Source organism: Rhinopithecus bieti, unplaced genomic scaffold, assembly GCF_001698545.2.
Source record: "Rhinopithecus bieti isolate Rb0 unplaced genomic scaffold, ASM169854v2 scaffold_13400, whole genome shotgun sequence".
Classification (NCBI taxonomy): domain Eukaryota; kingdom Metazoa; phylum Chordata; class Mammalia; order Primates; family Cercopithecidae; genus Rhinopithecus; species Rhinopithecus bieti.
The window spans coordinates 2109166-2119069 of NW_016807991.1; the positions used below are offsets into that span (position 1 = coordinate 2109166).

The 9904-nt window shown below is 47.4% G+C and overlaps 1 long non-coding RNA gene across 1 annotated transcript; it reads right to left on the bottom strand.

Annotated features, from left to right (window-relative positions):
* Positions 1-706: 706 nt before the first annotated feature.
* On the bottom strand, positions 707-7698 carry LOC108537314 (uncharacterized). Its single transcript, XR_001887760.1, has 3 exons — positions 7288-7698; positions 6963-7202; positions 707-784 (listed from the first exon to the last, which is right to left on the bottom strand). It is a non-coding gene; the product is annotated as an uncharacterized LOC108537314 (long non-coding RNA).
* Positions 7699-9904: the final 2206 nt, after the last annotated feature.

The following is a 9904-nucleotide window of genomic DNA, read 5'->3' on the forward strand; positions in this document are numbered from 1 at the left end:
GATTGAGACAAAGAAACATTGGCCAGTTCTGCATCATAAAGTAAAGGGAAGTTTAGGTTCCCTAAGCTAGGGAGGAGTGGAAAGGGGGCGGGGACTGGGAAAGGAGCCTTGCCAGGCAGATAAGGAGGAAAGAAAACAGGCTGGTTACAGCTTAGGGAGCCTGGAAGCTGCGGACAAACACAGCCTGGAAGAAACACCTTAGACCCTGAAACTGCCACTACCCCTATAGAGTCATGGGAAACGCTGGCCAAAGCTGGGTATCCTACATCATTGTAACCCAAGTTTCTTGTCTTAGAATAAAGTTCCTGCAAGAAGAAGCCCCTTCCGGGGCTAGGAATCCTAAACCGGTGCCACTTAGTAACTCTTCATTCTGTCTTTGTTCTCCAGACCTCCTGGTGAAGTGGTTCCGGCCTGTGGGCCTTGGAGATCCTGCTGGTGCTGCTGTTTGATTATAATACAGTAGTTTGAATTCATGGATGAATGTCCTCTGCATTGTCTCATGTGAAAGGTTTCTAGTAATCTTGTTTAGGAAGGACTGATGGATGAATTTTCTTGGAGGACCCCAGGCTTGGGATGTGGTAGGTACTGCCGCAGCCCCTGCCCTTCTGGCTACCCAGTAGGCCTTCGCAGGAGGGTGCTGTGTGTCTCTGGGATACCTGTTGACCTAAGTGCTGTCCCTCCTATGGCTGGTTGAGAAAAGACCCAGCTTTCTGGGGGTCTCTCTGTCAGCACAAGGCCTGGCTCTTCATCCCCGCTGCTACACCCTCTTCCCTGGTGCTGAGACCTGTTGGGAGTTTGGGAAATTGTAGTCTTAGCTGTTTACCCAGGGACATTCTCTCTTTCTCAGTGGGTTGCAGGAGAACAGAAAGGGAGATCAAAGCGTGCTTGCTTGTGTCTGCAGGGGAAGACTTGTTCATCTAGAGGAGAAAAGCCTACTCCAGTGCCAACTCTGGGACTTGAGAAAAATCACCATTTTATCAGAGTTTATACCAAGGCATTATGAAATTCACAGATGGCTTTGCACTCCTGCATTAGTGTGGTTCTCTACAAAGGAGACCCCGAGACAAGAACTTGGGTGCAGGTAGCTTATTTGGAGAGGGATGCCAAGAAGCTGGGGACCCACTCAGGAATCATGGAGAACGTGCTTTGAGATTGTCCCCCTCCAAAGGATGGGGGAGCTGAAGCCTTTATCCTCAGACTTGCCTTGCCTTGGTGGAGGGTTATTAAATTCTCAGTATTGAATTCCCAGCACTTTAGTGTGCCCTGTGCACAGGTTGCGCAGGCTGTGCAAGCTCTTAAGGCACTGGGGAATGATCAGAAGCAAAATATCACAGAGCCCCAGGTGCTTGAGGTAGAAGGCTGCCAGCACAGACAGGTACAGGTGGGAAGATTGCTTGAACCCAGGAGGCTGAGGCTACAGGTACAGGTGGACAGAGAGGTTATGAAAAGTGTTTGCTGTAACCCCCAACCCTAAAATCCCTAAAGTGAATTTCAGAGAACTTCAAGTCCTCTAGGGCTGCTGGTAGGGGTGCAAATGAGTTGGGAGAGTGAGTTCCTCATGCCTTCCTTATCCACATAGTTCCAAGGTTTCCACCATCCAACTACAGTGTTTCAACAAAGAGACATGCTGGGCGTGGTGGCTCACACCTGCAATCCCAGCACTTTGGGAGGCTGAGGTGGGCAGATCACCTGAGGTCAGGAGTTCAAGACCAGCCTGGCCAACATGGTGAAACCGCGTCTCTACTAAAAGTACAAAAATTAGCCAGGTGTGGTGGGCTCCTGTAATCCCAGCTACTCAGGAGGCTGGAGCGGGTGAATCGCTGGAACCCGGGAGGTGGAGGTTTCATTGAGCCAAGATCGCACCATTACACTCCAGCCTGGGCAACAGAGTGAGATTCTGTCTCAAAATAAATAAATAAATAAAAATAAAGTAAATAAACAAAGAGACAGTAAATGCCTGGAGAAGGAATTAAGACCCATAGTTCTGGATTTTTAATGGGATTGTCAAAGAGCTAGACCAATGATGAATTTAGGAAAATTTGGGATAGATATGACAAAGAGTTTATAGCCATAATATATGAAGCCCTGCCATATTCAGTAAGAAAGCAATCACAAGCCAACAGATAAAATCGTCAAATTATACCAATAGGCAGTTCACCAAAAAACACATGCATATTGCCAATACATACCTAAAACTATTTCTATCTCATTTGTAAAAAACATAATTTCAGACAAGGTATTATTCTTTCCCCATCAGATTGGCAAAGTTTACAAGATTGATACCAGCCAGGGTTGGTGAGGGCATGGGGAGAGAGACATTCTCAGGCTGTCCATTCTTTTCGGAGAGGAGTTTGGCAATACGTGTTAAACATGAAGGGTGGGCATGAAACTTGACCAGTTCCACTGCTAGGCATGTACCCCACAGAAATATCAGTATCGCCGTATGTGCACAAAGATGTTATATACAAAGAAGTTCCTTTCAGTTATACTAACAAAATTCGAGCTAATCTAAATGTCTATGAGGGATGTAGTTAAAATACAGCACATCCAGGCCAGGCATGGTGGCTCACACCTGTAATCCCAGCACTTTGAGAGGCCAAGGCAAGAGGATCACTTTAAGCCCAGGAGTTTGAGATCAGCCTGGACAATGTAGTGAGACCCTTTCTCCATCAAAAATTAAAAACATCAGCCAGGTGTGGTGGTGCACACTTGTAGGCTCAGCTACTTGGAAGGCTGAGGTGGGAGGATTGCTTGAACCTAGGAGGTTGAGGCTGCAGTGAACTGTGATCACGCTACTGCACGCCAGCCTGGATGACAGAGTAAGACCCTATCTCAAAAATAGATAAATAAATAAATAGCATGTCCATACCCTAGAATACTATACAGCTATTAAAAAGAATGAGATAGACTTGCCAGAGGTCCTTTAAGTAATAGAGGAAGATCTCTGAACAATATTTATTATTCTATTTTTGTAAAATGAAGAACTATATCTACATTTGTATGTGTGCGCATTGAAAATGATCTGGCAGGTTCCACAGCAAATTGTTAATGATGGTGACCTCTAGGGAATGAAATCAGAGTGGGACAAGCAGGGGAAGTGGTAGGAGGCAGTGATGCAGTGAAGTGGAATGTTTTTCTATACTCTTACTTGGTTTGTTATCTTTATGATGAGCAATTTAATGAAAACCAATCACGTTTGAAACACGGGGAACAGGTAGAAATGACAAGGATTTTAGCAACTCTCAGTTCCTGCATTTGCTTTCCTGGGTCTTCACAGGACAACTCCAGGCTCATTTCATAAATGGAAAGTTGGGCATCAGAGTCATAGTGTGAACCCACGCCCGCCTCTAGTTACACAGATTCTAAGGTCCAGGCTGGCTGCTTTCAGGCTGGTCTCTGGAATGGCTTTTAGCGTATAAGTAAGGGAGATGTATCAGTTAGCTATCGCTGTATGCCAAACATCCCAAGTCTCAGTGGCTTAAAACAATAAGCATTTATGATTTATCATGCGTCTATAGGTCAACTGGACTGGGTTCGACTGATCCCAGTTGGGATTACTAAGGCATTTGTGATAAGCTAGTGAATTGGTCCATGGCGGTGGGCCCAGGACCTGGGCTTTGACGCCTTGGCTCCCCTTCGGGTGACTCTCGCATCTCTCTAGCAAGCTCGCCTAGGCATGTTCTCATGGTGGGAGCACAGGTGTGTGGTGGAAATGCACAAGCACTTTTTCAAGTTCTGCTTGAGTCAGAAGTTATGACCATGGACCAAAGCAACCTCTTGGGGAGTGTGGAAGATCATGACTAAAGGGCCTGGATACAGGGAAGCCATTTGCCAGGCCGCTAACGCAATCAGTCTCCTACAAAGACCAGCTCAGGACCTGCAGCAATCAGAAGGGATTGGAGGTGTCCCCTCCCCAAAGCCTTGGAAGCCTTGCTGCCGGAGTCCAAGTTCTGAGTCAGCGCTGGTCACTGCAGCCTGGGGATAAAGAGGCCCAGTCTTTCTTCTGCAGGAATGGCCCCCACAGGAAGGCAAGCCATCTCTAGCTGTGATTAGTTGGAGCTTAGCAGTATCCAGGACTATCCAGCCAGCCTCCCAGCCTCACCTGGGGCCCTGGGGAGGGGGGCCCTGAGGGTGAAAGGATGGTGGCTAATGGGCAAGGGAGGAGGGAGGAGTTAAATAAAACACCAGAGCAAGCCCCAGAGGTAAGTCTGAATTTCCCTTGGTGTTCATCTAACAGGGCCGTCTGCCTCCCCTCCTTGTGTCTCCCATGTCCCCCATCCACACCTGCCTCTGAGTGTGGTGAGCCAGCAACTGATTGCACAGAAACTTCTCATTTTTAACTTTACCTCAGGTGGCTGCAAATCTCCTTCCTGCTCAGGGATGGGGACTGAGCCTGCCCCTGGCATCCTGGTCCTGCTGCCTGCCCCCCTCCCTGGCCCCAGCCCCGGCCCCCAGCCTGGACCCCACGCTCCTCCTCAGCACTCTGTCACCGACAGCACCTTCGCAGGCTACAGGGACTCTGGCGTGGAGTGATAGATTCTGCCTTTTCCTGCTTTCAGGAAATATTGCCATTCGCTTCGCATTTATCCTGCCCCTCATCACCACACGGAGGCCGAGGCTGAGGCGGGCTCATAGTCATCTATTATCTGCCTCTGTTGGAGGAGGAGGACAGGCTCGCACCGGGAGTGCCAGGAGGTGGGCTGGGGCTGGGGAGATGGAGCTCTCCTTCAATAAGCCACAAATATTTATTGGGAGTCGACTGTGCACATAGAAGTGCAGGTACTGAAAGGAGGGAGAGAAATGGTGCCACAGGGCCAGGGGACACACCCTCCCACTGGCCTCGCAATGGGGCAAGAGAGGTGGGACATTAGCTTTTAGAGGCTGAAACCTCAAATACCCCTGTGGAAGAGACAGTCAGTACAAGAGTGCTACAGGGTGATTTGAAATCAGGGATAAAAAGCTCTCCATATGCATGCCCTTGGATCCAGCAGTTCCACATCTAGAAATTCTTCTAAATGTGTACAGAGATGTGTGTACAAGGTTGATCAGAGCATTATTTATAGCAGAGAAAAGCAACTGGGAAACAAGTTCAGCAACTTACGGTACATCCATATAATGAAAGCACCATGCCAACATTCAAATGCATGTGGTAGAGAAATATTTATTTTCGAGACAAGGTCTCGCTCTGTCACCAAGGTTGAAGTGCAGTGGCGTGATCATAGCTCACTGCAGCTTCAGCCTCCCTGGGCTCAGGTGATCCTCCCACTTAAGAAAAATAATTATTGGTATACAGAAAAAGCTTGTGAACCATCATCAAGAGATAACTTCTATAATATTGGTGTGTATAACTCTGGCCATTTTTATACATACACTTATTTATTCACAAATGAGATAGTAGTAACTATTCTATTGCCTTCCTCATACCCTCTTCCTAAAAGGTCTAGGGAAGTTTACAAAAAAACTAAATGGGATCATTGGGAGTAGGGGCTGAGAGAGCTGTGAATCCTGCTGGTCCCAAAAGCATCCACATTGTCACATAGACCTCTAACAAATGATGTTTATCACAAGCACCTTGGAGCTAAGCATCTCTTAGGAAGGCAGCCGAATGTGTGAGTAATTTAGAAAGATTTCCAAAGGACCCCACAAAAGTCGTGACAATAAGGGAATGGAGACAGGTGTTACTGAAACTTTAAATGGTTGGACAAACAAGGGCATGTCCTGATGATGCCGGATGAATATCTGTGCACCTGAGTATAGTCAGCATCTTTCACCTTCCTATGAGAATCGATTTTGTTCACCCCTATCCCTGGCTGCAGATACCAAAGGCAAAATCCCCAAATGCTTTCTGCCTGTCAGGAATCTCAAACCCTTTGAAGGGAAAGCATGATAGTGTTAGGAACGTAGAGGTTTCCCAGAGAAGGGTCTGTTTTGGCAATGGTGGGCTCAGTGCTGAACAGTGAGTCCAAGATGGCTGAATGGGAGCAGGTGTTCTGAGTTCAGGTGTGGGCTGCAATGATGACTAAGGATTTTCCGAAAGATCCGTCTGGACCTTGAAGGTTGAGAGGTTTCAGCAGGCAGGTAGGGAAACATCAGCAGGACAAACAACTGAGGCTTAGAGAGGTGGCCTGACTAACGCCACACCACCCAGCTTAAGAGGGAGCCTTGGCCGGGCGCGTTTTCTCACGCCTGTAATCCCAGCACTTTGGGAGGCCGAGGCGGGTGGATCACGAGGTCAAGAGATGGAGACCATCCTGGCTAACACAGTGAAACCCCGTCTCTACTAAAAATACAGAAGAGTTAGCCAGGCATGGTGGCGGGAGCCTGTAGTCCCAACTACTCGGGAGGCTGAGGCAGGAGAATGGCATGAACCCGGGAGGTGGAGCTTGCAGTGAGCCGAGATCGTGCCACTGCACTCCAGCCTGGGCCACAGAGCAAGAATCCGTCCAAAAAAAAAAAAAAAAGAGGGAGCCTTGAACTTGGGCAGTGCTCTGGCTTCTGCAGGGCCAGGTGTACCTCGGAAGGACCGAGCCTGAGGAGGGGAGGCAGGAGATGGCCTCTCAGCTCCACTTTGATGAAGTGTCTTGAACGTAGCTATCCTGTGCAGAGTGTGATGGAGGGAAGTCCTGAACTCCTTGCTGCTCATTTGCATGTGTAAATGCATGTGTATATATATTGCTTATTAGTGTCAGTGGAATTTGCATTTTAAGTGGATTGGCTTGTTGGACATGTTCTTTAGAGCCCTGGACTTGAGCAGAATTTTCCAACTTGAAAGTTGCTGTTCCCTGTGCAGTAAGTAATTGGCTCTTTCGGAGGGGCCAAGAAAAGGGGGATAGATGGTTGTGGTGTAGAAGAAGGAAAGGGGCAGTCAATGGGGTGTCCAGACAACAGTGACTGGTGACTCTGGGCAGGCAGCAGCTTCTCTGTGCCTCAGTCTCCTCATCTGCACCGTCTCCCCTGCTTACCTCACCGGGTTGACTTAGAATCCTGGGAAGATCATTGTCACAGTGGGTAGAAAAGTAGAAGACTGCAGCTGTCGGGGTGATTATCATTCCCACGGCCCACATAGCAGCCATTGGCGCATTATCTGCTGCCAGTGTTCATATGTGCTATCTGTCTCCGCACCTCCACCTGGACACAGAACCTGGCACATCTTCGAGTCTTTCCTGCTCCCCAGACAACTTTAATCATCAGCCTGAACTTCTCTAGAGAGGAGAGAATGGGGATGTGTTGAAGACCCCACAAGAACTAAAACATCCACACTGGACATTTCTGTTCTCCAAATCCCACCTGTCAGGCCCCTCTCTCCACTCAGCAGCTGTCCCAGTGGTCTCTGCTCTGGAAATGTCAATTGCCTCAACTCTTATGTGTTGAATAATTCGACTCTGCTCCAGCTTTTATGTCCACATTTGCAACCCATCAGGATGTTGGGCAAACAAAAGGGCCTCCAGTTCATCGGACACCCCATCCAGGGAAGGGAGTTGGGACCACGGACCTCAACTTGCCCATTATTTCAACACCATGGAACTTCACTTCAGCAGTGGAACGTTGCCTTGTTTCCCAACCTGTCCACTTAGCTCATCCCCTCGTTGTCCCCTGTTGATTTGATGACAAGAATCTGGCTTCCTGAACATCTGAGGACATGTCATGGCTGTCATCACAGAAGTGACAGTGACAATGGGGTTGAGTCAACCATGCTTGTCTGGGCCCAGCTGCAGCCCCAGAGAACAAGGAACACTGGTGCTAAGGGTAACCAGGAGGTGGGAGAGGGCAGAGAGACGGGGGACGGTTAGCTTTGCTGCTGATAGGGTGGAAATAAGTGGAGACAAGACAAATCTCACATGCTGAAGAATTTCAAATCATTGACTTGGTTACTCCACCCTTAGGGGTAGAAAATAACTCTCCACTCCTTAAGTGTGAGCTGTGCATAGTGACCTTCTTTTGAGAGTATAGTATGGAAAGGGAGAAAGAAAAGAGACGTTTTCCAGGGTAGAAACCCAGCATGACTACCTGTATGCACCCTTGATAGGATGTGATGAGAAGATTATGATCCTCTGATTAAATTGTGTGATATGTTTTGGAGGGGAAGATCACTTTACATCTTTGGTCTTCCCCTCCAAAACATATCCAATCTAATTATAGGAAAAACATCAGACAAACCCCAACTGAGGAACATTCTACAAAATAACTGGCCAGCATGCCCCAAAACTGTCAAGGTCATCAACCCCCCGCCAAAAAAGCCTGACTCGTAGGCAGGAGGAGCCCAAGGAGACGTGACTTCCAAGTGCAATGTGGTTTCCTGGATGGGATCCTGGAACAGAAAATAAAAAAAAAAAAAACTACGGAAATCAGAATAAAGTATAGACTTTGGTAATAATAACGTATTAATATTGGTTCATTATTTGTGACAAATGTACCGTACTCATTTAAGGTGTTAATAACAGGGAAATAATAGAGGAACCAGAGTGAGGAAAAAGGAACTCTCTGTACAATCCTTGGGATAATTCTGCAAACCTAAAAATGTTCTAAAATGAAACATCTGTGGGGAAAAAAAACTTGGCAAACAATCAGGATTTGTTACTATATTCAAACCTCTTCAACCAAACAAAGTGGCTGCTTTGTTTTAGGTTTTATGCACCATCGTTACTCACTGATGTTGGCATCACCAGACGGTCAAAGGCTAAACAGCACCTTTAAGATGCCTGGCAGCAGGTCCATCCAGCCCAGGAGAAAATGGGCTCCAGGCCAGTGACATGCTATTTGTCAGAGAAAATTACTTGGACTGCTCCCCAATCCCCACCCCAGGGTGTGCCCCACCTTCTGATACTGAAAAGACTCATCTGGGGTATCTGCACTCTGCAATTATTGTGTGGTCCTAGGCAGTGTGCTTATCTCCACCAGGATTCAGTATCTCCAGCTATCAGACAAGCTTGGAAGGGCATAGTCCTCATAGGAGAGTGCAGCAAGCATTAAACACAGAATCAATCTTACTATACTCACAAAATGGATTGCCTAATTCAGGGGCCACAGACATGGAAGCTCCCATTATCCTCGACTGTGGATCTTGTTTGTCTCAAAACCCCACTATATCCTCAGGAGTCAGAAGAATATCTAATGCATAGTAGATGCTTAATAAATCAGTGGTTATTCTGTGCTGGGTCCTGTGCTTGTCATCATTCACTCTAGATGTCTTCAATAGCCCCTGACACATGCCACCTTCCTCCATGCCACATCAAACGTCACATGTAATATGCAAACGTTAAATGTTGATGATTGAAACATCCTCATCCCATAAACAGTCCCGCCCCACACCTCACCTCTTACATAACAGATGAGAGTGGACCCCTCCCATCAAGCTGCTGCTCTGTGACTATGCTGTTATGCTCAGGACTGGGATGAGGGAGATGAATAATGTGTGACGTCAACACATCACGCCACACACCGGGAAATACTAACGCATAGGCTTCCATTCCAGCAGTATGGTGAGTTAGATACTTTAACATTCCTTTTGAAAGAACTAAAATTACTGGGGGAAATTTTTTTAAATAACACTTTCGAAATGCCCATGTGGCACACAAGGAAGGGCTCCACAGAGCCCCCAAAGTGGAACAGAAAGTAGCAAAGCCAACTTTTACCCTGAGAATTTCTACTGAAACTTGGAGAACTTGGCTTCAATTCCTCCCTCCCTCCCTCCTTCCCTCCCTTCCTTCCTTCCCTTCCTCCCTCCCTCTTTCCTTCCTCCCTTCCTTCCTCTCCCTTCCTTCCTTTCTTCCTTCCTTCCTTTTCTTTCTCTTTCTTTTTCTTTCTTCTTTCTCTTTTCTCTTCTTTCTCTTTTTCTTTCTTTCTCTTTCTTTCCCCTCCCTCCTCCTTCCATCCCCTTTCCCCTCCCCTCCCCCTTCTCCTCTCC